Source organism: Ambystoma mexicanum, chromosome 2q (genome assembly GCF_040938575.1).
Source record: "Ambystoma mexicanum isolate Mex_15411 chromosome 2q, UKY_AmexF1_1, whole genome shotgun sequence".
NCBI lineage: Eukaryota > Metazoa > Chordata > Amphibia > Caudata > Ambystomatidae > Ambystoma > Ambystoma mexicanum.
In genome coordinates, this window is record NC_090924.1 from 1,440,682,598 (window position 1) to 1,440,709,435 (window position 26,838).

A 26,838-nucleotide genomic window follows, 5' to 3' on the forward strand; every position below is an offset into this window, starting at 1 on the left:
CTGCACTAGAAGCAGCGAACATGCTTTAACAAGCTTGTGGCAGTGGGGTTTGAAAGGGAAGGCTGTATCAATCCTACTCACTGACTAATCCGGCAGGGCTTCTGTATTGATCTGCACAAAAGAGGAATACAGCAGTACAGTTCTCCACTCATGCTCATCTTCTGAACTAAGGACGTGAGACGAAAGGACATGCAGGAGAGAAGAGGTGGCACTTTGCAGCAGCGCAACATCTCACTTATCTCCTGACTCAGGGTCTGAGCCCAGGCCATTGTAAAAGGGAGGCAACATAATACCTGCCTGCTGCACCCATGCACCAAAGCAGTATCCCACTCGTGTTCGGAATTGAGGGCGTTTTACCTGCAGATGCTGTAAGGGGTGAGAAGTACAACATGTGTGCCTACTGTGTTGATGTTTCTGCACAGCATATGGTGTTGCCCGCAACAAGGGTACGCCACGCCACAAGGGTACGCCGCTCGTGGTCGAGGAGGAGTGTGGGGTTGTCGCAGGGCGCTGCACAGAAAAGCACAGAGCGGCAGGCAGAGCGGTTGCTCCCATGGGGCTCTCCTGCTTGTGGAGCGAACTACACTATGCACACCAGCCAGGTGTGATAGCAGCATAGGTACTTTATGAAGAATAATACTGTATCTTGTTAACAATAACAAGACTATGGGTCTCATTACGGGTCTGGTGGTAACCCTGCCGGTAAAACCGGCGGGTTGCCGCCAGACCCGAAAATAATTACCAACACCTGATTTCCCGGTAACACTGAGGTATTACAACCCCGGTGGCCGGAAAGTCAGGCGCCGGTAATTCTTTTCGTCTCCATTCCCATTGAGTCCAATGGGAATGGGGACCACGGAAGCAACGGCACCGTTAACGGTTTTGGTGCTTCTGTGAAACTCTGCGTACGAGTCGTACTGTGCCGGTCCGGTAACAACAGCGCAATGTTGTTATGAAAAAGGAGGAGTGTTGCATGTCACCCCTCTGGGGGCATGGTACCTTTGAGTGTTTGTGTCATGGTCACATGGGGTAACCATGTGACCATGTTAACCGTCACCAGCAGAACCCCTCCACACAAACATTCCACTGCAGATGACCTCTCACTCACAGCTAATCTGTAGGCCAGATTACTACACCCTGCCATCTCCCCCCCAGTCCTCCTCCTCCCTCAGCTTCCCAGCTGACCCTCTACTGCCTGGCCAGTCCCCCCCACCCCTCCAGCTGCCGTGCCAGCCTCCCCTCAGCTTCCCAGCTGACCCTCTGCTGCCTGGCTGCCCTGCCAGTCCCCCCCACCCCTCCAGCTGCCCTGCCAGCCTCCCCTCAGCTTCCCAGCTGACCCTCTGCTGCCTGGCTGCCATGCAGTCCCCCCACCCCTCCAGCTGCCCTGCCACCCCCCCTCCAGCTGCCCTGCCAACCCCCCTCATCGACCCTGCCAGCCCCCCTCCACTGCCCCGTTGTCAGCAGCCCCCTCCCTCAGCTTCCCAGCCCCCTCTCCTCCTGAGGCTCAGCTGCCCTGCCAGCCGACCTTCAGTTGCACGGCCCCCCACCCCCAGTTGCCCTTCCCTCAGCTGCCCTGCCAACCTCCCCTAAGCTTCCCGCTGCCAGCCTCCACTCAGCTCCCCTGCCAGACTCCCTTTCAGAGTGGGGGCGGCTGGCAGCTGAGGGGGAGAGGGATCTGGCAGCCGGGCAGCGGAGGGGACACTGGCAGGGAAGCTGAGCTGAGGGGAGGCTGGAAGGGCAGCCGGGCAGCTGAGGGGGGAGAGGGAGCTGGCAGCCGGGAAACTGAGGGGGGGGGGGGGGTGGGCGACAGTGTTCCCTCCGCTGCCCAGCTGCCAGCCGCCCCCCCTCAGCTTCCCGGCTGCCAGCTCCCTCTCCCCCTCAGCTGCCCTTCCAGCCTCCCCTCAGCTTCCCTGCCAGTGCCCCCTCTGCTGCCCGGCTGCCAGCCCCCCCTCAGCTTCCCGGCTGCCAGCTCCCTCTCTCCCCCAGCTGCCCGGCTGCCAGCCCCGCCCCCTCAGCTTCCCGGCTGCCAGCTCCCTCTCTCCCTCAGCTGCCTGGCTGCCAGCCGCCCCCCCTCGGCTTCTCTGCTGCCAGATCCCTCTCCCCCCTCAGCTGCCCGGCTGCCAGATCCCTCTCCCCCTCAGCTGCCCGGCTGCCAGATCCCTCTCCCCCTCAGCTGCCCAGCTGCCCCCCCTCAGCTTCGCGGCTGCCAGATCCCTCTCCCCCTCAGCTGCCCAGCTGCCAGATCCCTTTCCCTCAGCTGCCCTTCCAGCCTCCCCTCACCACCCCTGCCAGACTCCCTTTCAGCTGCCCTGCCAGTGTCCCCTCCTCTGCCCAGCTGCCAGCTGCCCCCCCTCAGCTTCCCGGCTGCCAGCTCCCTCTCTCCCTCAGCTGCCCGGCTGCCAGATCCCTCTCCCCCTCAGCTGCCCAGCTGCCAGCTGCCCCCCCTCAGCTTCCCGGCTGCCAGATCCCTCTTCCCCTCAGCTGCCAGATCCCTCTCCCCCTCAGCTCCCCTGCCAGACTCCCTTTCAGCTGCCCTGCCAGTGTCCCCTCCGCTGCCCAGCTGCCAGCCACCCCCCCCCCCCTCAGCTTCCCGGCTGCCAGCTCCCTCTCCCCCTCAGCTGCCCGGCTGCCCTTCCAGCCTCCCCTCAGCTCAGCTTCCCTGCCAGTGTCCCCTCCGCTGCCCAGCTGCCAGTAGCCCCCCCCCCTCCCCCCCTCAGCTTCCCGGCTGCCAGCTCCCTCTCCCCCTCAGCTGCCCGGCTGTCCTTCCAGCCTCCCCTCAGCTCAGCTTCCCTGCCAGTGTCCCCTCCGCTGCCCAGCTGCCAGCGGCCCCCCCTCAGCTTCCCGGCTGCCAGCTCCCTCTCCCCCTCCCCCTCAGCTGCCCTTCCAGCTTCCCCTCAGCTTCCCTGCCAGTGCCCCCTCTGCTGCCCAGCTGCCAGCCCCCCCTCAGCTTCCTGGCTGCCAGCTCCCTCTCTCCCCCAGCTGCCAGCCGTGCCCCCTCAGCTTCCCGGCTGCCAGCTCCCTCTCTCCCTCAGCTGCCCGGCTGCCAGCCACCCCCCCTCGGCTTCTAGGCTGCCAGATCCCTCTCCCCCCTCAGCTGCCCGGCTGCCAGATCCCTCTCCCCCTCAGCTGCCCGGCTGCCAGATCCCTCTCCCCCTCAGCTGCCAGCCGCCCCCCCTCAGCTTCCCGGCTGCCAGATCCCTTTCCCTCAGCTGCCCTTCCAGCCTCCCCTCAGCTCCCCTGCCAGACTCCCTTTCAGCTGCCCTGCCAGTTTCCCCTCCTCTGCCCAGCTGCCAGCTGCCCCCCCTCAGCTTCCCGGCTGCCAGATCCCTCCCCCCTCAGCTGCCCAGCTGCCCCCCCCTCAGCTTCCCGGCTGCCAGATCCCTCTTCCCCTCAGCTCCCCTGCCAGACTCCCTTTCAGCTGCCCTGCCAGTGTCCCCTCCGCTGCCCAGCTGCCAGCCGCCCCCCCTCAGCTTCTCGGCTGCCAGCTCCCTCTCTCCCTCAGCTGCCCGGCTGCCAGCCGCCCCCCCTCGGCTTCTCTGCTGCCAGATCCCTCTCCCCCCTCAGCTGCCCGGCTGCCAGATCCCTCTCCCCCTCAGCTGCCCGGCTGCCAGATCCCTCTCCCCCTCAGCTGCCCAGCTGCCAGCCGCCCCCCCTCAGCTTCCCGGCTGCCAGATCCCTCTCCCCCTCAGCTGCCCAGCTGCCAGATCCCTTTCCCTCAGCTGCCTTCCAGCCTCCCCTCACCTCCCCTGCCAGACTCCCTTTCAGCTGCCCTGCCAGTGTCCCCTCCTCTGCCCAGCTGCCAGCTGCCCCCCCTCAGCTTCCCGGCTGCCAGCTCCCTCTCTCCCTCAGCTGCCCGGCTGCCAGATCCCTCTCCCCCTCAGCTGCCCAGCTGCCCCCCCTCAGCTTCCCGGCTGCCAGCTCCCTCTCTCCCTCAGCTGCCCGGCTGCCAGATCCCTCTCTCCCTCAGCTGCCCGGCTGCCAGCTCCCTCTCTCCCTCAGCTGCCCGGCTGCCAGATCCCTCTCCCCCTCAGCTGCCCCCCCTCAGCTTCCCGGCTGCCAGCTCCCTCTCTCCCTCAGCTGCCCGGCTGCCAGATCCCTCTTCCCCTCAGCTGCCAGATCCCTCTCCCCCTCAGCTGCCCGGCTGCCAGATCCCTCTCCCCCTCAGCTGCCAGCCGCCCCCCCCTCAGCTTCCCGGCTGCCAGATCCCTTTCCCTCAGCTGCCCTTCCAGCCTCCCCTCATCTCCCCTGCCAGACTCCCTTTCAGCTGCCCTGCCAGTTTCCCCTCCTCTGCCCAGCTGCCAGCTGCCCCCCCTCAGCTTCCCGGCTGCCAGCTCCCTCTCTCCCTCAGCTGCCCGGCTGCCAGATCCCTCTCCCCCTCAGCTGCCCAGCTGCCAGCTGCCCCCCCTCAGCTTCCCGGCTGCCAGATCCCTCTCCCCCTCAGCTCCCCTGCCAGACTCCCTTTCAGCTGCCCTGCCAGTGTCCCCTCCGCTGCCCACACCCCCCCCCCCCTCAGTTTCCCGGCTGCCAGCTCCCTCTCCCCCTCAGCTGCCCGGCTGTCCTTCCAGCCTCCCCTCAGCTCAGCTTCCCTGCCAGTGTCCCCTCCGCTGCCCAGCTGCCAGCCGCCCCCCCTCAGCTTCCCGGCTGCCAGCTCCCTCTCCCCCTCAGCTGCCCTTCCAGCCTCCCCTCAGCTTCCCTGCCAGTGCCCCCTCTGCTGCCCGGCTGCCAGCCCCCCCTCAGCTTCCTGGCTGCCAGCTCCCTCTCTCCCCCAGCTGCCCGGCTGCCAGCCGCGCCCCCTCAGCTTCCCGGCTGCCAGCTCCCTCTCCCCCTCAGCTGCCCTTCCAGCCTCCCCTCAGCTTCCCTGCCAGTGCCCCCTCTGCTGCCCGGCTGCCAGCCCCCCCTCAGCTTCCTGGCTGCCAGCTCCCTCTCTCCCCCAGCTGCCCGGCTGCCAGCCGCGCCCCCTCAGCTTCCCGGCTGCCAGCTCCCTCTATCCCTCAGCTGCCAGCCACCCCCCCTCGGATTCTAGGCTGCCAGATCCCTCTCCCCCCTCAGCTGCCCGGCTGCCAGATCCCTCTCCCCCTCAGCTGCCAGCCGCCCCCCCTCAGCTTCCCGGCTGCCAGATCCCTTTCCCTGAGCTGCCCTTCCAGCCTCCCCTCAGCTCCCCTGCCAGACTCCCTTTCAGCTGCCCTGCCAGTTTCCCCTCCTCTGCCCAGCTGCCAGCTGCCCCCCCTCAGCTTCCCGGCTGCCAGCTCCCTCTCTCCCTCAGCTGCCCGGCTGCCAGATCCCTCTCCCCCTCAGCTGCCCAGCTGCCCCCCCTCAGCTTCCCGGCTGCCAGATCCCTCTTCCCCTCAGCTGCCAGATCCCTCTCCCCCTCAGCTCCCCTGCCAGACTCCCTTTCAGCTGCCCTGCCAGTGTCCCCTCCGCTGCCCAGCTGCCAGCCGCCCACACCCCCCCCCCTCAGCTTCCCGGCTGCCAGCTCCCTCTCCCCCTCAGCTGCCCGGCTGCCCTTCCAGCCTCCCCTCAGCTCAGCTTCCCTGCCAGTGTCCCCCCCCCTGCCCAGCTGCCAGCCGCCCCCCCCCCCCCTCAGCTTCCCGGCTGCCAGCTCCCTCTCCCCCTCAGCTGCCCGGCTGTCCTTCCAGCCTCCCCTCAGCTCAGCTTCCCTGCCAGTGTCCCCTCCGCTGCCCAGCTGCCAGCCGCCCCCCCTCAGCTTCCCGGCTGGCTACCAAAAAAATCTGGCTTGAAACTGGATTGCTACTGGATTTTCCCAAACATTTAAATCCTCTTTAACTCCAGAAACTCCCATTGTACTCAGAGGATTGCTTTTGGCTTCATGCACCCTGAAATATGTTAATTAGCAATCCTCAGTGGAATGCAATCCCCAAACAATCCAAGCAATCCAATCCCCAAACAATCCACTAAAAATCCAAAAACAATCCAATCCCCAAACAATCCACTAAAACTCCAAAAACAATCCAATCCCCAAACAATCCACTAAAACTCCAAAAACAATCCAATCCCCAAACAATCCACTAAAAATCCCAAAACAATCCAATCCCCAAACAATCCACTAAAACTCCAAAAACAATCCAATCCCCAAACAATCCACTAAAAATCACAACCAATCCACTAAAAATCACAAAACAATCCAATCCACAAACAATCCAATCCACTAAAAATCCACTCCCCAAACAATCCTATAAAAATCCAAAAGCAATCCAATCCTCAAACAATCCAGCAAAAATCCCAAAACAATGCAATCCCCAAACAATCCTATAAAAATCCAAAAGCAGTGCCATCCCTAAATAAATACAAAAGCAACGGATTACATCTAGCTTCCTTTTGGTTTAATGCACCCTCGTAGAGATCCAAAAGCAATGCAATCCCCAAATAAACCTTTTGAAATCCAAAAGCAATTAATGTAGTCACCAAATAATACTTTACAAATCAAAAAACAAAGCAATCCCAAAAATATCCTTCAACAATATAGGCATTGTTTCGGTTTATGAGCTGGAAATACATTTTGGAGTTTAACAAAAATAATGTTTACTATAATCCTGAAAAGAAACGCTTAAAAAACACATTTGGCACACCTTGTTGAATTGGGCTTTAAAAGCCTCACTGTGGCTTAACTGCTGCCCATTTTAGAGAGTTGCATTTTGAATTGTTTTTAGAACTATAGTGATGGCTTATTAGGTCATCATTTAGGTAAAATGGCCATGAAAGTCAAGACCATGTAATGGCATATTAACTATATTTAAAAAGAAGCGACATTTTTTTTTCCCCACTATATTTATTAAACGAGGCAGAGATTCAATCGGACACTGTGTGCATAGCACAAAAACACAACTGTAGCAATCCCAAACATGGGTGCTTTACAATTAAAAAATGGGTGAGAGGACCCAGAACCAGTCCAGAAAGTCACACGAGTATCCAGGCCCAGCCCAGGGAGCAAGCGAGTCCGGTGGGGTCCAGCCCAGGGATCAAGGTTGAGAGGGGACAAAGAACCAGTCCAGGGAGTCACCAGTATCCAGGCCCAGCCCAGTGAGCAAGCGAGTCTGGTGGGGCCGAGCCCAGGGAGCAAGTGAGTCAGGTGGGGCCGAGCCAGGGTGAGAGGGGACCCAGAACCAGTCCAGGGAGTCCCACGAGTATCCGGTGGGGCCCAGCCCAGGGAGCAAAGGTGAGAGGGGACCCAGAACCAGTCCAGGAAGTCACACAAGAATCCAGGCCCGGCCCGGGGAGCAAGCGAGTCCGATGTGGTCCAGCCCAGGGAGCAAGGGAATGCCCAACTACACTGGTGTAGAAAAGACCAGGTCTGGCTCCTTCTTCATCCGGTAGTTCCCAATTTTATTTTGAAGGGCTTTTCTGTACTCGGATGCAGAGAATACTGGAAAGCCCATTTCCCTGGCTTTACATGGATAAATTCTGAAATGCAAAAAAAGATGTGTAAAAAGTTTGAAAAGAGCAAGCAAAGTACAACTAGTCGCCGATATAAACTTAATGAAATATAGCAACTAGTAATGCAGGCTATGTGAGCAAAGCGGTTCATGATATGATCGTTTATTTATATAGCGTTGATACACAATGTGTTTCACAGCGCTGCAAGGCAAGGGAGGGAACAAGGGAAAATACAATGACATTCTTACAGACCAGAACAGTAAGGATGTGAAATTAACTATCGTATTCGGCCTGACGACATTTCAGATAGTGCTAAGACATAGATATGATATGGCATTTATAACGCGCCTATACACAAGTGTTTCAAGGCACGACGAGGCAAGGGAGGGGAAACGGAGGGAAGACAGACTACTAGGTCAGGTGACATTGAGATTGCGCAGGGGCCGAGGGAAGGGGAAAAGTGCATGGAAAGGGGGGGTGAGAAGTGCGGAGCAGAGGAGAAACAGATAAATAGAAAATAAATAAATAACGAAGGCAACAAACAGTGGTAGTGCAGCCAACAAGTGGCAAGTGCTGGGATAAGGCAGCAGACAGGGTGTGTCTGATAAGTGCATACAGATAAAGGGCGGGGGGGGGCTGTATGGGTACAGATATAGACCCCAGTGCAAGGGGTTGCCCTGAGGCCGGGTGGGTGGCACGGTGAGCAGGTACCAGGAGTGGTCTAGAGACCTCATCAGGTGTGACAGGGGAGAGGGAGGAGAGAAGAGGGGGGCCCAAGAGATGAATTGTGAAGCAATGTGCACACCAGCAAGATCAATCTCTAGTGTTCCATGTGAGAAAACAGTCAGGAAATGGATTTCTATCTACACACATGACACATAAGCGCCCAACTCACTTCCCACCTAAGTTACCTTTACTCTATAACACCCGATTATTATTATCATCAGATGTATATCATTTATTAACATTGGACTGATACAAGTCTGGGTTTGCTCTAAGCTCGAACCTGTGTTTGCAGATCATGCAAAACTGTTTGAGAAAGTGCCCATCTCAATGAGCTACCTTACTTCACCCCACAACACGCATGGTACGCATCCATGCTTGCAGCATATGGCACACATTTCATGAGCACTACAACTCTGCTGCCCCCACAACTACAGGACCATTGGCTCCGTTATTAACTAGTTGCTCTCCATGAACACATGTTCAAACACACTTTCCCCCGCCAGGAGAACTAACTTGAAGATTATATACCATGCCACCTATAGCATAAAACGCTTTCCGGGAAAGCAATATGTCGTGTTGGAATCCTTCTGTTTTCAAGACCATAAATAATGACAAAGGTGTGAAAGAACTGCCCATAATTTTCACTTGTGCCTCCACCCTACAACACTGTCCATATGTGGGCACATCTCCACCTACATGCCCCCATTACAATAAAGCACGGCGCTTACGTCATGCGAGAATGCTTGATAAACAGACAGTAGCTTTAAGATGTTGTTAAAAAATTAAACTGTGCGCTTCTAGGCTTCTATATCCTTGGTAACATCCCAATCTCACTTGCAGGCTGCCATTGCAGACCTGTCCTCTTATCCACTAAATGAACAGTCATGCCCATTTAACTAATTCCTTAATCTAATCTTCTAATCCTAGTGCTAATACCGTGCAACATTGCACTTGTACCGGTGAAAGGTTTCTGCAATCTGACCCATGGTGGGAATGTATGGCCATTCAGCACTCCTACTCAGGACTTTAGTTTCCAGTGCCATGTGTGAGAACAGTCCTTCACTCCTATTTTTTTGGGACTGGGTGGCCTCAAGCATTGCAGGGGGGACTTGAGATCCGCGTTTGTGACTCTGGTGTAATGTACACATGTAAAACATTACTTTTTCTGGAGTGACAACCCTGGTGAAAATGATGTGAATCTCACCCCCATTGAGTTTTCTGACTCCAATAGATGGTTTAGGATTCCCGTGTTTAAGGGGCACTCTGCCTTTCCACATCCCCACGTTACAAGGAGAAGCCAAAAAGTGTTCTGATGGTACTAAAAATCTAGAAGGCCCAAACAATAAGACACAGAACAGCCTTGCACATATTTTCCTTTTGCAAAAAGCCTGGAAATGATTCCCCTGACCATGCGTGAGAAAGGCATCCATTCCCGATTTTGCTTAGAGTTCTAGGACTTGAAAGTTTTCCTAAATTAGAAAAAAAAACTACAAGTCCCAGAATTCAAGGGGGAAAACAGGATTGGTATGCCTTCTTACACGTGGCCAATGGCAACTTCCGAGCCCTGCTTTTAGCATTGGTTGTCGGATATACATTATATACATTTGAAAAGCACATTTATATTGTGCGAGGTAGCTTTGCATCCACTGTGGAACACTTCAGATTTGTAGAACTAAGGTTACTTGGTGACTTTCTCTTTGAGTTAAACCAGGAGAGGGATCACTGTGCTTTTGTGGAATAAGCCCAACCAGGGAGGTGTTAGTGGTTGTTTCTAACATTTAGGGGTCACCTACAAAGAGAGCCGAGCACTGCACGCAGCAGAACTCCCTGCCCCAAGGCTCTCCCCTGTCTGAATTCCCAGCAGGAAGCCCCCCCCACCCCACACAAGGAGGACAGCAGAAAGAGAAAGAAGGAGAAAGAGAGACCGACAATTGCCAGAAAGAGAGCCAGCTGGAGGCAGAGATAGCTAATATGGGAGAAAAGAGAGACAATGTGAGATACACGACCGGAAGAAAAAGCAAGAGGCCGGTGTGTCTGAAGAAGCAGTAACTCAACCAGCTGCTGACAGTGACACCCAGAGCAAGATGGACGGGCAGCGGGGCAATATACAGAAACAGAGCAAAGAGACAGGCGAGAGGGAGCGCAGGATACACAGGCAAGGCTAGCAGGAGGGAGGCTCGAGGCGCTCCAGAAGCAGGGACGGAGTGACAAGTTTAGAGGAAGGCTGAGGACAGGATACACTGCAAGAGGGATTATGAAACTGGATAAAAGGTGTGCGCAATAGCCAATGGGGCAGAGTGAGCAAGAAAGGGGGACACCAATAGGAGAGTGAGAGACTGCTGTGTAGGAACGGCAAGATAGAGAAACAAAGAATGGTTAGGTTAATGGAAGCAAAGAGACACACAAAGTAAGACAAGTGTTGTTAGAAACACAGGATTCAAATTTCCAAAGGCACATGTGAACCACAATGCATACTGTGGCTGTACAATTGTTAGACACCTTTCAGACTTTGAATGAAAGAAAACGTGATGAAATTAATTAAGCGGGGGATCTGCGAAACTCTGTTTTTTCCCCTTCCCCCCCCCATGTTTTTGTGGCTGCCGTTCACTGTATTGTTAGCTTTGCGCGCGTATTCTTGCAGATCAAGGACCAGTCTTTTCAATGTGCAGCTGTAAGTTTAAATATCACGTTGTTAATCTTTAGATTGGAATATAGCATTCATAGTGTGCTGCAGTGCTTTCACTGCTTTCTTTGTTCCCCGCCGCTTTCTGTGCTGCAGTTACCGGTCTCCCAGGCAGCTTGTCACTGCCCTTTCCCCGCTTTCTTGTCCACAATCATTAAAGAATAAAACTGGTGGGGCCGACCCTCGTCATGCACCCCTTAGACTAAGAGAGGCAGCGATCACCCCCGGATGATCCTTGCCTCGGTTAAAGGGTCGCCTGGCGGAGGCCAACGCCACCATTATGGAAGAGAAGGCAAGGCCATGGCCTTTTCCCCCTAATGCCTGAATCTCTGGCGCATGGGCGAAAGCTTTGGGTTTTAGGAAAAGAAAGCCTCGGCTTTTAGCAGCCTTGTCTTGCCTTTTCTTCCATTATTGTGGCGTTGGCGCAACCATGCACAGGGTGCTCGCGCCACAATTATGGAATAAACTGCATTGTTTTCTAAAGCCCGAAGCTCTCGCGCAGGAGCATGAGCTTCAGGCTGCAGAAAAATAGGCCTTCGCCACTAGCTGACTCATCAGGTGAGGTTACTGGGGACTTTATGTAGCCCAAGCCCACGTAAAGCCCTGTGTATGCCCCCTCCCCCCTCCTCCGTTAAATTTACAGCCATGTATGATTGAGCAAGAGAAGCATACAAGGGAGGGCACAGCACAGAGAGCAAGGGGAATCCTCACTGGGGAGGGAAACAGAGGGGGAAGGAAGCATTCTCAGAAAAGCAGAAAGAGCGTGCAAAGGAAGTAATGACTGAAGACAAGAAGGCATTTGAACGGGGGCACAGAACCGAAATTACGGCATTCCAAGTATCCAAAAGGTGTTATGTCAAGAGAAGCTACCAAAATGCCCTCCACTGCCAGGAGTTGAAGGATCAAACAGGAAAACCTGCCCAAGACTCGCTGGCACATTCCATACCAAAACCGCAGCCTCACTGCAGCAGGACCCATGGGGTCCCAGCTCAGGAAACCACAGCCAGGAAGAGAGATTGCCAGGGACTTGAAAGAGTCCCTTAAAAGAATTATTCATGCACTAGAAGGCAGAACTAGGCCAGCACAACAAGCAGGAATGCTACAGGTCACTGAGGGAAAACCTCTAACTTGCTGAATACTCAACTGTGATAAAATAGATAGATTTACCAACCGTCGCTTGCTTTAAGGGGTCAAGAGGCCGAAAGACAATTAAGCCAGAGAAACTACACCCATCAATCCGTCGCAGCTGTGTAAATAAGATGAACGGAAATGTTGCCTAATGCGAGTGGCTTATTCTGAAGTGGCAGATCTCGCGTTTGCGATGTGCTGCTAAAACAGAAGCTTTTGAAAGGGCTCGGGTGGCCGGCGGGAGCACAGGCGAGCAGGACCCACGATGCCCAGCTTCCCCCAACAGCCCACGAGTTTAAAAAAACATACAAGTATGGTCCCTGCATGATGAGCCTCACTCACAAATAAATAACCCCCAAACAGTGTGCGCGCCGTAATTACCTGGCTTTGCCTTGTTTGCATCCATGCTTGCTCCATCCGCCATTGCTGCTGGTGTGCTTCCAGATCAGGAGGCCGGAGGGGGAAAAAAAGCCGAATTCCCTCCAAAACAAGTCCAAAACAAGCTCACTCCCCCCCCAAAAAAACACAATAACGCAAACACACATGTAACCCACATATAATATTTTAGAACTAAAAGCATTTCCTAAAAATGCATTTAATTTTTCTGGTAATTACTATTTTCATTTCTTGTATTTCCATTTCTGTGGCTTTAAATGTGTGCTTTTCAGCACTTGCCTTACAAGCTTAATGGAGCCCTATTCTGACCTTCACTTCCCTTGGGCTATATTCTCATACCTCACCACCCTTTAACACAGGTTTCTCCACATCAGCCACTTGCTGACAAAGAAGTATTTGTAGCTTTTCAGAGGGGATTTAGTAGTTCAGGTCCCACTGGCTGAACATCATCGCTTCGGCGCCTGACTGCTGCTACCGTCCTGAGGGTTGCGCACAGCACTGCCCTGGGAACCTAGGCAGAGAGCCCCGCTGCCGCGGCTGCCCCTGCCATCACCACCACTACAACATAGCTCTCAACCATTTATGTTGCAAAGGCGGGTGAAAACACCCGATTTTATTTTTGACAGGTGAGAGGCCCATTGAAACAAATGGGCGTGCAGGCGGCTTAGCGGGTGAGGCAGCTGTTTACAAGGCAGGTGACACCCGCCAAAAGCGTGTGAGTTGAGAGCTATGACTACAACTACCATCAGGAGCTGCGCCTCCTTCCTACATCTTGCTGCCCCGGCCCACCGCCCCTGGGATCAGACACAGCCGAGGGACCCACTGCAGCGGCCGCCCCTGCCATCGCAGCTGCTGCGCCTGCCATCACCACACCTGCAACTTCCATCTGGAGCTGCGCCCCCCTCCCACATCTTGCTGGCCCGGCCCGCCGCCCAGCCCAGCACCATAACAATCCATTGAGTGACCCGCTGCCACACTGAGGTAGGATCGTTCACCACTGCTGCGACCATCAGGAGCAGCGCCTTCCTCCTACATCTTGCTGCCCCGGGCCGCCGCCCAGCCCAGCACCGTAGCAATCCACTGTGTGACCCGCCGCCACACAGAGGTAGGATCCATCACCACTGCCACATACACAAGTACTGCCTCATACACAAGTACAGGGACCAGGAGGAATAGGGCTAGGAGTAATGCCAATTACCATTAAGTAATCAAGGCATTAAATACAAGTAGTGGCATAACACCATTGGGTTGACTGGGCTTCAGCACTACCCAAGCCCCCCTGACATTTTGGGCTATGTTGACTCAACCTGGCAGACCTTCAGAGCAGCTGCCGGACAGAACAGGACACAGATGTTAAACGGCACCTGGTTTTCGCTGTTAACAAGGGCCCAGCAATTACTAACTTAAAGTATTTCACTGTTAGTATTCAAAAAGTAAATGTAAAAACAAAAAAAAAGGATTTTTTTTCCTTTTTTTTAACAAAGTGGGGCCCCCTCCAAGCCATGTGCTAGAGGGCCCCCCCGCACCGCAGGGGTTGCGTGGGCCCCCGTTACGCCACTGTCAACTCCCTCTGGCGAAAATCAGTGGCTATTAACCCCTGGCTTTCTTTCTCTCCATTATAATGTAGGTACCCCACAGGTGCCTCAGACTGTTTTCCACTGTAAGCAAGCGGTCCCCCAACAATAATGTTGAGATAGGCCCCCATACCTCTTCAGCCATGCCTGATGATAAGTGTTATCACATGTCTAGACAGGCCTACATTGCGCATCCAGTTTGGACATTTTTCGCAATGTGACATTGCATTTTTAAAGCTAAAGCAAAAAGGAGTGTTTTATTAGGTGGGGATACTAGAGCTGGGCGATCCCGGCAGACCAAGCCTATTCAGGCAAGATATTCTTACAAATCAAGCCCACGCAGTGGCGCAACAGCTTTATGTAGAGTAAGATTAAATCCCATCAGCATGGGCCTGGCTCCGAAACCTGACAATCCCCCCAGAGCCTCACCACCAACCTCTGCAAGAACCTCACTCCAGTGCTACATCACACAAACTCCTCAGCACCTAACCCCAGTGCCCCACCAACCAATACCACCCCAGCATAGATAGGATTGTAAATGTCTGCATGTGCCACACTTAGATGGGATTGTGAACATGTTAGCATGTCCCACACTTGGATAGAATTGTGAACCCTGTTTCCATGCTGGCTTCGACACCCTTGGCCCAAATCTGTAGGTTGCCCACATGAACAAATTGTGCTGTGGCGAAAGGCTTGGGGTTACCAGCGGGTTACCCTTTTCCTTTTGTGCCCCCAGTAGGTGCACCCACACATGTGAGGTACCTTTTTCGTCGGGACACCTGTGGGAACGCGAGAAGGTATGACATCTGTTGTTGGCGATGTGTTTCGGTGAGTGGACACAGGGAAATGTCTCTGAAATTTGCTGGAAATGAAGACAAATCACAGACATTTCGCTCTGGCCACCCACCGAAACACACCGCCAACACCACATGGCCTACCTTTTTTTTGAATCCGCGGGCAGCAATGCTGTCACACAGGGTATCGTTGGAAAGGAGAGCATCTCCCCTTTCCAACGATACCCACCTCGATCTCCGGCTTGAAATACAGCCGGAGATCGAGGGGGAGAAAGGTGAAGACTCACCTTATATTTTCACTGCAGCAGCCCGAAATGGCTGCTGCAGTGAAAATCACTTTCAGTTTCACGCCGACGTGCATTACGCATGCCGACGTGAAACTGAAGGTAATCCAGCCCCCTGGCAGTGAGGGGGGACCTCCCCCTCACATAGCCCGGGGGTTGGATTACTGTTTTGTGTGATCCCTGCTTTGCAGGGATCACACAAAACAAGGTGCCAAAAAGGACCAGCTATCTCGTCCTTGGCACTGCGCATGCACTTCCAAGGATGAGATATCTCGTCCTTGGCACTAAAGGGGTTAAGTGCAGACCAAGCTTCGAGAAACAGCAGAGCGCTTTACAGAGGTATACAACAATACAGATGCATAACGGAACAGTTTTCAGAGGTAACAATAGAACACATACGCAGCTGGGGGTGGTATACAGAGGGGCACAGAGGAGGGGTACAGCTGTACCGGGTGGCAGGCAGGAGATAGGCGGCCACCATCCAGCGAGCCAGGTGGCGCGATGGGAGATATGGCCGAGGTGTTAGCCATTCCTTCTACCTCTTGCTGCAAATTGGTATACCCTGAATGTTAGCGACTAGGCATTATCTACTGGAGAAATTAGTTAAGTGCAATTTGCACCAATAAAATGCAAAATTAATAAAACCTAATCTCTGCGAAATGTTTAATCAGATTAAAATGCTAAATAACGGCTACCAGCGTCGAAACTAGTTTGACATTATGTTGCCTACATTTAAATGCAGTAAAAATGTGCGCCTACATTACTGGATTGTTTTTACAGAGATACAAGTTGGAAAAAATCAAAAATAAATCTTACAATGTATACTTGCTTGTAAAATAATCCAAAACAAAAATGTGTAGTGTTGCTGGAATGGTTTTATTGAGAAACAAGTGAAAAAAAAATAAAAGAAAATCCACCACTTTAATAGCAAGCAATCCTTGCTTCAAAAAATCCCAAATAAATCCTGTAAAAATGCTGCCTGCCAATTTGTGTTAGTGGATTGTTTTTACTTAGAAACAAGTCAGTAAAACTCCTAAATAAATCCTGCAGAAATGCCTGCCTGCCAATTAGTGTTAGTGGATTGTTTTTACTGAGAAACAAGTCCGTAAAACTCCAAAATAAATCCTGTAGAAATGCCTGCCTGCCAATTAGTGTTAGTGGATTATTTTTACTGAGAAACAAGTCAGTAAAACTCCAAAATAAATCCTGTAGAAATGCCTTCCTGCCAATTAGTGTTAGTGGATTGTTTTTACTGAGAAACAAGTCAGTAAAAATCCAAAATAAATCCTCCAACCCAAGACAAATAAATCCTTGCTTGAAAAAATCCCCAAAAAATCCAAAATAACTCCCAAAAAAATCTCCAACTTGAAAACAATCCAGAAGCAATCCCAAAACAATCCAAAAAGTGGATTTATTTTTTACTAGCAGCTCCCTCTCCCCCTTAGCTGCCCTTCCAGCCTCCCCTCGGCTTCCCTGCCAGTGCCCCCTCTGCTGCCCGGCTGCCAGCCCCCCCTCAGCTTCCTGGCTGCCAGCTCCCTCTCTCCCCCAGCTGCCCGGCTGCCAGCCACGCCCCCTCAGCTTCCCGGCTGCCAGCTCCCTCTCTCCCTCAGCTGCCCGGCTGCCAGCCACCCCCCCTCGGATTCTAGGCTGCCAGATCCCTCTCCCCCCTCAGCTGCCCGGCTGCCAGATCCCTCTCCCCCTCAGCTGCCCGGCTGCCAGATCCCTCTCCCCCTCAGCTGCCAGCCGCCCCCCCCTCAGCTTCCCGGCTGCCAGATCCCTCTCCCCCTCAGCTTCCCGGCTGCCAGATCCCTTTCCCTCAGCTGCCCTTCCAGCCTCCCCTCACCTCCCCTGCCAGACTCCCTTTCAGCTGCCCTGCCAGTTTCCCCTCCTCTGCCCAGCTGCCCCCCCTCAGCTTCCCGGCTGCCAGAGCCCTCTCCCCCTCAGCTGCCCAGCTGCCCCCCCCTCAGCTTCCCGGCTGCCAGATCCCTCTTCCCCTCAGCTCCCCTGCCAGACTCCCTTTCAGCTGCCCTTCCAGCCTTCCCTCAGCTCCCCTTCCAGCCTCCCCTCAGCTCAGCTTCCCTGCCAGTGTCCCCTCCGCTGCCCAGCTGCCAGCCGCCGCCCCCCCCCCTCCTCCCAGCTGCTGGTCCAGAGGCCGAGCCCCTGAGCCGCTCCTGATCTCGGTAGCGAGTGTGGAGGCGCCTCCTTGGATTCGGAGGCCCAATAGGTTCCTGCTTATCTTCAGGGCCCTTCTGCAGTGCCAGCCCAGCCTCGGGTGACGGAGCCTGGGGGCAGGAAGCATGCTCTGTAATGCGAAGCACGAGGCGAGCCCCACGTTTAAGGAGGCCTCTGTGCCTATCTGGGGGGAGGTGAAAGGAAACTCTTTAGTATCTCGTGGCCCAGGCAATACGGGTGGGGCTCAGGCTCTGTGTGCCATCTGGAGCCTCGTGAAACCTGCAGACAGACACTCCCTGGGGCTGGGGCGGGCAGCTGGGGGGGGGGGGCAGGCAGCTGAGGGGGGACTGGCAGGGCAGCGGAGAGGGGCTGGCAACAGGAGGGCAGCTGAGGGGGGACTGGCAGGGCAACTGAAGGCTGGCAGGGCAGGGGAGAGGGGCTGGCAACAGGAGGGCGGTTGAAGGGGGATGGCATGGCAGCTTGGTGGGGGGCTGGCAGCCGGGGGGCGGCTGGCAGGGCAGCTGAGGGTGGTGGGCTGGTAGCCGGACAGCTGAGGGGGAGGCGAGCTGGCAGCCGGGAAGCAGAGAGTGGGCTGGCAGCAGAGCAGCTGAGGGGGGGTGGCAGGGCAGCTGAGCCTCCGGGGGAGGGAGAGGGGGCTGGAAAGCTGAGGGGAAGCCCAGCACAGCAGGAGTGTCGGGAAAGCCTTCTGTGCCCACGCATGGATTGGCTTTTGCTGCCAGAGGAGCCAGGCCGGACACTCTGCTTCCCAGAGAGCGAGGGAACTCAATGCACCCTTCACAAGCCAAATGGCACGCCTGGCAGCCAGCCCCACTACACTATGGGGTTGCTGAGAACGTGTCCGGAAGTGGACTGGCTGGGGGAGGGGAGGGGAGGGGCTGCCCTGTGGACACGGCTCTCAGGCAGCTTCACTGGTTACCAGAGACCTGCAGCATCAGCCCCCATGCAGAGACAGAGCCCGGGGTCCCACAGTTGGAGCTGAGGAAGAAAACCCACCCACGCCTTTACTACAAGTGCAGAGCAATCACACTGAGCAGCAGAGCCGAGGCCAGACCCCCCCCCCCCCTTCCGGTGTGCCCTGGGGCAGCACAACTTACTCAGCCCTGGCCTTTCACCGTGTGTGCTCTACGCACCTCTGGGTGAGTACAAGAGCAGCACAGCTGAGCCCCGACATTTCACCGTGTGTGCTCTGTGTGAGTACAGGGGCAGTAGAGTATGAGCCTCCATGACCTTTACCCTTGTGTGTCTGTCGGCACAGCTGAGCCCTAGCCTTTCCCCTGGGGTGTCCAGTAGCATTTCCAGGTGAGCACTATAGAGCCACACTGCTAAGACCTGACCTTTCCATTGTAGTGTTCTGGTACATTAGGGGTGCATGAAAGCAGCAGAGCTCTTTCCCTGCACATGGGTCCTGCGACATTTAAAGGTGAGCAAAAGTGCAGCAGAGCTGAGCTCTGACCTTTCCCCTTGTGAGTCCTGTGGCACATTAGGGTGAGCATCAGAGCTCGGCCCTAACCTTTCCCCTTGTGAGTCCTGGGGTACATTAGGGTGAGCCTGACAGCAGCAGAGCTCGGCCCTAACCTTTCCCCGTGTGAGTCCTGGGGCACATTAGGGTGAGCCTGAGAGCAGCAGAGATGAGCCCTAACCTTTCCCCTTGTGAGTCCTGGGGCACATTAGGGTGAACATGAGAGCAGCAGAGCTGGGCCCTAACCTTTCCCCTTGTGAGTCCTGGTGTATATTAGGGTGAGCAGCAGAGCTGGGGCCTGACCTTTCCCCTTGTGAGTCCTAGGGTACATTAGGGTGAGCAGCAGAGCTGGGGCGTGACCTTTCCCTTGTGAGTCCTGGGGTACATTAGGGTGAGCAGCAGAGCTGGGCCCTAACCTTTCCCCCTGTGAATCCTGGTGTACATTAGGGTGAGCAGCAGAGCGGGGGCCTGACCTTTCCCCTTGCGAGTCCTGGGGTACATTAGGATGAGCAGCAGAGCTGGGGTCTGACCTTTCCCTTGTGAGTCCTGGGGTACATTAGGGTGAGCAGCAGAGCTGGGCCCTAACCTTTCTCCTTGTGAGTCCTGGTGTACATTAGGGTGAGCAGCAGAGCTGGGGCCTGACCTTTCCCCTTGTGAGTCCTGGGGTACATTAGGGTGAGCAGCAGAGCTGGGGCCTGACCTTTCCCTTGTGAGTCCTGGAGTACATTAGGGTGAGCAGCAGAGCTGGGCCCTAACCTTTCCCCCTGTGAGTCCTGGGGCACATTAGGGTGAGCATGAGAGCAGCAGAGCTGGGCCCTGACCTTTCCATTGTGATTACTGGGGCACATTAGGGTGAGCAGCAGAGCTGGGCCCTAACCTTTCCCCCTGTGAGTCCTGGGGCACCTCTGGGATGAATTAGACAGACACTGACAGGGACTCACTGCCCTGGATTGACGTTTTTCTTTGCAGTTCGTTGCCTGTTCGTGTCACAGGTTGGTGAAGGGAGAGCGCCTGGATGCCCAAGTGTGTAGTGTGTGGAAATAGAGCTATGGTTGACCCCTCTTATGTTTCTCTCTAAGCTGTGCCTTTTTGTTCCTTCTGCAGAACTGTATTGCAGTTGGTTTTAGTGAGATTATCGTGTTCATTGGCTTCTGTCTGTTTGATCTTAGTACGCTGCTTATAGTGCTGTGTGTTTAGCACTTTCAGTAAAGTGCCACCAGGTGTACAAAACTACTTTCAAACAAGACACATGCACAAACAATAGCATGTGCAAAATATACGTGTTCAAACTGGTAGGGGGCTGTAGGGATACAGAAACAGTCCCCAGTGCTGGGTTGCCAGGGGGCAGTGCCCGTGTGCAACTGGTGGGGAGGTGGCCTGGGCCCGAGATCAGAGGGTGGCCCGGAACCAGTGCAGTGTCAGCCAGGAGTTCAGCAGGGGAGAGGAAGAGGGAAAGCAGAAGCAAAGAGGAAGGTCTTGAGGTGCTTCCTGAACTGGAGTTGGTACTCCTATTGCACACTGTAGTCACCTGTTCAAACTGTTACCCCAGAAATAGACCCTAATGTATACTGCATGCCATCTGTGCACTCACCCCGTATAAAGCTTCTACTGTACACCAGGGTGCAACATTTATCCTCGCCACTAGCCTTTGGCTAGTGATAGTGGAATCTTGTGGCAAAAAGCCACAAGATGGCGGGCCAATACCGCCCCAGGTAAAGCCCCCGGGGCCGTAGTTAACGAAGCACAGGGGGCATTACCGTGGGCGGTACTGCCCCGTCGTTGAGGGGCTTATAGCCATTAGTACCCGGCCTGTTAGACCCGTGTACTAATAGCATTTTTCACTGTTCTGAAATGCTGCAAAAATAAATAAATAAAAAAGTCAAATAAAATGCCCGCCGGGAAAGGGAAAACGTAGTCTGTTTTCCCTTTCCATGGCGGCCATCGGACGCGCTGGGAACAGAAGTTTTCCCAGCACGCTCCCGGGAAAAGAAGAAAAAATAAGGTAAGTGGGGCTGGGAAGGTGGGGAGGGGATAGTTTGGAGGGGAGGGAGTGGAGGAAAAATAAAACTTACCCGAGTCCCCGGTTGAGGATGAAGGCAGCCTCCAACCTTGGGGAGGCTCGGAGCAGGGATTGCCCCGTTTCGAGCCTCTTGATTGGCTAAGGCTGCCACGCCCCCCCGCCGGGAACAAACGCAGTCACATAGGTGCGTCCACGGGACTACACCGTGGTATAGCTCGGAAGCGAGCCAATCACGTTATGTACACACCCACGCCGGCTACTAATGGCAAGTAATACATAGTGTGCTGTGTGTGTGCATAGCATTGAGGTGGCGAGTGAGCTTTTATGGCAGGCTAGTAGCTTGCAACTTGAATTCTGCCCCCGCCACCCACCCCGTACACTATATTCCACCTGCATGCATGGTTACTCACTAAAACAGCCTTGTTGAACAGTGGCTTTACAGAGCATTGCACTTGTAAATTGTCTCTGAAGAATAGCTCTGGGGCAGCACGGTCATCTTGGAAGAAAGACGACACGCAGCAACACGGGTTCCATCCCTGGTCTGCACTTAGAAACCTCTGGGTATTAAGGGCGTTATAAATAACCAATGCTAAAATAATTAGGAAAGTAACACTCACACAGAAAAAGCATCTTCCGAAAAAGTGCAGCCACCTGTAAACCGTTTATCCTGTAAATAATCCTTGTTGTACATTTACACATAGAAACAACCTGTTCTGTCCTCTGTACACCGTCTGTATAAACCTCAGCCCTAGAAGCAGCCTCGCCTCTTTCTTTCACTGCGATGTCCTTGGTAAATTACCTCTCTGCTGCACTGACTGGTTGCTTGGTTCCCTCAGAGTCTCACTGGGTACCAGAACCAGTCTGCCTTTGCACTGCCTCCTAGCCTACCGCACACTTAGGGGCTGTTACTGTAACCCCTAGAATCCCCCTGCCGCCTTGCACTTACCCAGAGCTGCGCTGTCCTGGCTGCACATACATAGAGCCATGCTGCTCTGTTTGCACTTCCCCATTTCCTCTTCCCCCTGCACTTCTCCTTGCTGCACTTGCACAATCCGAATGACACAAGGCCTAATAAGACCGTTTGCCTTGTACCTCCCTGTGTCTTCCCTCCCTTGCCTTGTGGTGCCTAGAAACACCTGGCTGCATCTTCCTTGTAGGCACCATTACCCCAGGGATAGCCTCTTCTGTGCAATGCATCTTCCCTGTATGCACCATTACCCCAGGGATAGCCTCTTCTATGCACTGCATCTGTATGCACCATTACCCCAGGGATAGCCTCTTCTGTGCACTGCATCTTCCCTGTATGCCCCATTACCCCAGGCATAGCCTCACTGCATCTTCCCTGTATGCCCCATTACCCCAGAGAGAGCCTCTTCTGTGCACTGCATCTTCCCTGTATGCCTCATTACCCCAGGGATAGCCTCACTGCATCTTCCCTGTATGCCCCATTACCCCAGGGATAGACTCACTGCATCGTCCCTGTATGTCCCATTACCCCAGAGATAGCCTCTTCTGTGCACTGCATCTTCCCTGTATGTCCCATTACCCCAGGCATAGCCTCACTGCATCGTCCCTGTATGTCCCATTACCCCAGGCATAGCCTCACTGCATCTTCCCTGTATGCCCCATTACCCCAGGGATAGGCTCACTGCATCGTCCCTGTATGTCCCATTACCCCAGAGATAGCCTCTTCTGTGCACTGCATCTTCCCTGTATGTCCCATTACCCCAGGCATAGCCTCACTGCATCGTCCCTGTATGTCCCATTACCCCAGGCATAGCCTCACTGCATCTTCCCTGTATGCCCCATTACCCCAGGCATAGCCTCACTGCGTCGTCCCTGTATGTCCCATTACCCCAGGGATAGGCTCTTGTGTGCACTGCATCTTCCCTGTATGCACCATTACCCCAGGGATAGCCTCTTGTGTGCACTGCATCTTCCTTGTAGGCACCATTACCCCAGGGATAGCCTCTTCTATGCACTGCATCTTCCCTGTATGCCCCATTACCCCAGGGATAGCCTCACTGCATCTTCCCTGTATGCCCCATTACCCCAGAGAGAGCCTCTTCTGTGCACTGCATCTTCCCTGTATGCCCCATTACCCCAGGGATAGCCTCACTGCATCTTCCCTGTATGCCCCATTACCCCAGAGAGAGCCTCTTCTGTGCACTGCATCTTCCCTGTATGCCCCATTACCCCAGGGATAGCCTCACTGCATTTTCCCTGTATGCCCCATTACCCCAGGGATAGCCTCACTGCATCTTCCCTGTATGCCCCATTACCCCAGGGATAGCCTCACTGCATCTTCCCTGTATGCCCCATTACCCCAGAGCATGGGTGCACAACATACGGCCCGCGGGCCAGTTGCGGCCCGCCATGCTCTTTTGTCCGGCCCGCGAGGCACAAAGACTTTCCTAATGGAGGGCGGCCCGCGGCCGCCCTCCATTAGGAACGTCTTTGTTGTCTTCCGGGCCGGACAAAACGCTGGCCGTCATTCGCTCAGCACACATGCACCACGTTGCTCCTACGAGCCACGTAGTGTGTGTGTGCTGACCCAATGGAGGGCCAGCACTACGGCTGGCGTGGTCCATAAGGCTTGATGCCGGAAGGCATTTCAGCCTTGGACCACGCCAGCCGTAGTACGATTCCAGCGTTCCAGCTTACCTGCCGCTTACCTGCCTTCCAGTTCCAGCACGTCTCCGGTAAGTGGTCTGTTTGTGTTTGTGTGTCGGGTCTGTTTTACTTTATGTTTGTGTGTGTATGTTGCGATGGGGGGGGGGGGGGGGTTGGATGTGTATGAATGTTGGAATTTTAATGTATTTTGTGTGCATGTTGAGATGCGGGGGTGGGGGGGGGGGGTCGGATGTGTATGAATGTTGGAATGTTAATGTATTTTGTGTGCATGTTGAGATGCGGAGGTGGGGGGTGTGTCGGATGTGTATGAATGTTGGAATGTTAATGTATTTTGTGTGCATGTTGAGATGCGGAGGTGGGGGGTGTGTCGGATGTGTATGAATGTTGGAATGTTAATGTATTTTGTGTGCATGTTGAGATGCGGAGGTGGGTGGGGGGGGGTCGGATGTGTATGAATGTTGGAATGTTAATGTATTTTGTGTGCATGTTGAGATGCGGAGGTGGGTGGGGGGGGTCCGGATGTGTTTGAATGTTGGAATGTTAATGTATTTTGTGTGCATGTTGAGATGCGGGGTGGGTGGGGGGGGGTCGGATGTGTATGAATGTTGGAATGTTAATGTATTTTGTGTGCATGTTGAGATGCGGAGGTGGGGGGTGTGTCGGATGTGTATGAATGTTGGAATGTTAATGTATTTTGTGTGCATGTTGAGATGCGGAGGTGGGGGGTGTGTCGGATGTGTATGAATGTTGGAATGTTAATGTATTTTGTGTGCATGTTGAGATGCGGAGGTGGGTGGGGGGGTCGGATGTGTATGAATGTTGGAATGTTAATGTATTTTGTGTGCATGTTGAGATGCGGGGGTGGGGGGGGTCGGATGTGTATGAATGTTGGAATGTTAATGTATTTTGTGTGCATGTTGAGATGCGGAGGTGGGGGGTGTGTCGGATGTGTATGAATGTTGGAATGTTAATGTATTTTGTGTGCATGTTGAGATGCGGAGGTGGGGGGTGTGTCGGATGTGTATGAATGTTGGAATGTTAATGTATTTTGTGTGCATGTTGAGATGCGGGGGTGGGGGGGGGTCGGATGTGTATGAATGTTGGAATGTTAATGTATTTTGTGTGCATGTTGAGATGCGGGGGTGGGGTGTGTCGGATGTGTATGAATGTTGGAATGTTAATGTATTTTGTGTGCATGTGGGTGGGGGGGGTCGGATGTGTATGAATGTTGGAATGTTAATGTATTTTGTGTGCATGTTGAGATGCGGGGGTGGGGGGGGGTCCGGATGTGTATGAATGTTGGAATGTTAATGTATTTTGTGTGCATGTTGAGATGCGGGGGTGGGGGGGGGTCCGGATGTGTATGAATGTTTGTATTTGAATGTTTTTTGTGTGCTGAGTTGGAGGGGATGGGGGGTTCAGGTCTGTATGGGTGCATGTGTGTGAGCTGAGTTGGGGGGGATGGGGGGTTCAGGTCTGTATGGGTGCATGCTTGAGAATGTGTGTGCTGCGTTGGGGGCGGGGGGTTCGGGTCTGTATGGGTGCATGCTTGAGAGTGTGTTTGGGGTATAGTGTTTGGTTGGGTGTGAGGGGGCCATGGGGCATAGTGTTTGGTTTGGGTGAGGGGGCCATGGGGCATAGTGTTTGGTTGGGGGTGAGGGATAGGGGGCATAGTGTTTGCTTGGTGGGTGAGGGACAGGGGGCATAGTGTAAAGTTGGGGGTGGGAGCCATGGGGCATAGTGTTTGGTTGGGGGGTGAGGGACAGGGGGCATAGTGTTTGCTTGGTGGGTGAGGGACAGGGGGCATAGTGTTTGCTTGGTGGGTGAGGGACAGGGGGCATAGTGTTTGCTTGGGGGGTGAGGGACAGGGGGCATAGTGTTTGGTTGGTGGGTGAGGGACAGGGGGCATAGTGTTTGCTTGGGGGGTGAGGGACAGAGGGCATAGTGTTTGGTTGGGGGTGAGGGACAGGGGGCATAGTGTTTGCTTGGTGGGTGAGGGACAGGAGGCATAGTGTTTGGTTGGGGGTGAGGGACAGGGGGCATAGTGTTTGCTTGGGGGTGAGGGACAGGGGGCATAGTGTTTGCTTGGGGGGTGAGGGACAGGGGGCATAGTGTTTGCTTGGGGGGTGAGGGACAGGAGGCATAGTGTTTGGTTGGGGGTGAGGGACAGGGGGCATAGTGTTTGCTTGGTGGGTGAGGGACAGGGGGCATAGTGTTTGGTTGGGGGTGAGGGACAGGAGGCATAGTGTTTGGTTGGGGGGTGAGGGACAGGGGGCATAGTGTTTGCTTGGTGGGTGAGGGACAGGGGGCATAGTGTTTGCTTGGTGGGTGAGGGACAGGGGGCATAGTGTTTGCTTGGTGGGTGAGGGACAGGGGGCATAGTGTTTGCTTGGGGGGTGAGGGACAGAGGGCATAGTGTTTGGTTGGGGGTGAGGGACAGGGGGCATAGTGTTTGCTTGGGGGGTGAGGGACAGGAGGCATAGTGTTTGCTTGGGGGTGACAGGGCCATGGGGCATAGTGTTTGGTTGGGGGTGAGGGATAGGGGGCATAGTGTTTGCTTGGTGGGTGAGGGACAGGGGGCATAGTGTTTGGTTGGGGGTGAGGGACAGGGGGCATAGTGTTTGCTTGGTGGGTGAGGGACAGGGGGCATAGTGTTTGCTTGGTGGGTGAGGGACAGGGGGCATAGTGTTTGCTTGGGGGGTGAGGGACAGAGGGCATAGTGTTTGGTTGGGGGTGAGGGACAGGGGGCATAGTGTTTGCTTGGTGGGTGAGGGACAGGAGGCATAGTGTTTGGTTGGGGGTGAGGGACAGGGGGCATAGTGTTTGCTTGGGGGTGAGGGACAGGGGGCATAGTGTTTGCTTGGGGGGTGAGGGACAGGGGGCATAGTGTTTGCTTGGGGGTGAGGGACAGGGGGCATAGTGTTTGCTTGGGGGTGACAGGGCCATGGGGCATAGTGTTTGGTTGGGGGGTGAGGGATAGGGGGCATAGTGTTTGGTTGGGGGTGACAGGGCCATGGGGCATAGTGTTTGGTTGGGGGTGAGGGATAGGGGGCATAGTGTTTGCTTGGTGGGTAAGGGACAGGGGGCATAGTGTTTGCTTGGTGGGTGAGGGACAGGGGGCATAGTGTTTGCTTGGGGGGTGAGGGACAGAGGGCATAGTGTTTGGTTGGGGGTGAGGGACAGGGGGCATAGTGTTTGCTTGGGGGGTGAGGGACAGGAGGCATAGTGTTTGGTTGGGGGTGAGGGACAGGGGGCATAGTGTTTGGTTGGGGGTGAGGGACAGGGGGCATAGTGTTTGGTTGGGGGTGAGGGACAGGGGGCATAGTGTTTGGTTGGGGGTGACAGGGCCATGGGGCATAGTGTTTGGTTGGGGGTGAGGGACAGGGGGCATAGTGTTTGGTTGGGGGTGAGGGACAGGGGGCATAGTGTTTGCTTGGTGGGTGAGGGACAGGGGGCATAGTGTTTGCTTGGTGGGTGAGGGACAGGGGGCATAGTGTTTGCTTGGGGGGTGAGGGACAGAGGGCATAGTGTTTGGTTGGGGGTGAGGGACAGGGG

The 26,838-nt window shown here is 54.8% G+C and overlaps 1 protein-coding gene and 1 long non-coding RNA gene across 6 annotated transcripts in view; one reads left to right on the forward strand and one right to left on the reverse strand.

The window, feature by feature from the left end:
* Positions 1–6,319: 6,319 nt before the first annotated feature.
* On the reverse strand, positions 6,320–16,627 carry LOC138570248 (uncharacterized). The gene is made up of 2 exons (XR_011303431.1): positions 12,311–16,627; positions 6,320–7,419 (listed from the first exon to the last, which is right to left on the reverse strand). It is a non-coding gene; the product is annotated as an uncharacterized lncRNA (long non-coding RNA).
* Positions 16,628–17,811: 1,184 nt separating this feature from the next.
* The window catches only part of LOC138570252 (zinc finger protein 268-like), a 113,052-nt gene continuing 104,025 nt past the window's right edge, over positions 17,812–26,838 (forward strand). For all 5 annotated transcript variants that reach the window (XM_069649006.1, XM_069649008.1, XM_069649007.1 and 2 more), the window contains exon 1: positions 17,812–18,306. The gene's annotated coding sequence lies outside the window, so the exon portion shown is untranslated. The remainder of the gene's footprint in view (positions 18,307–26,838) is intronic.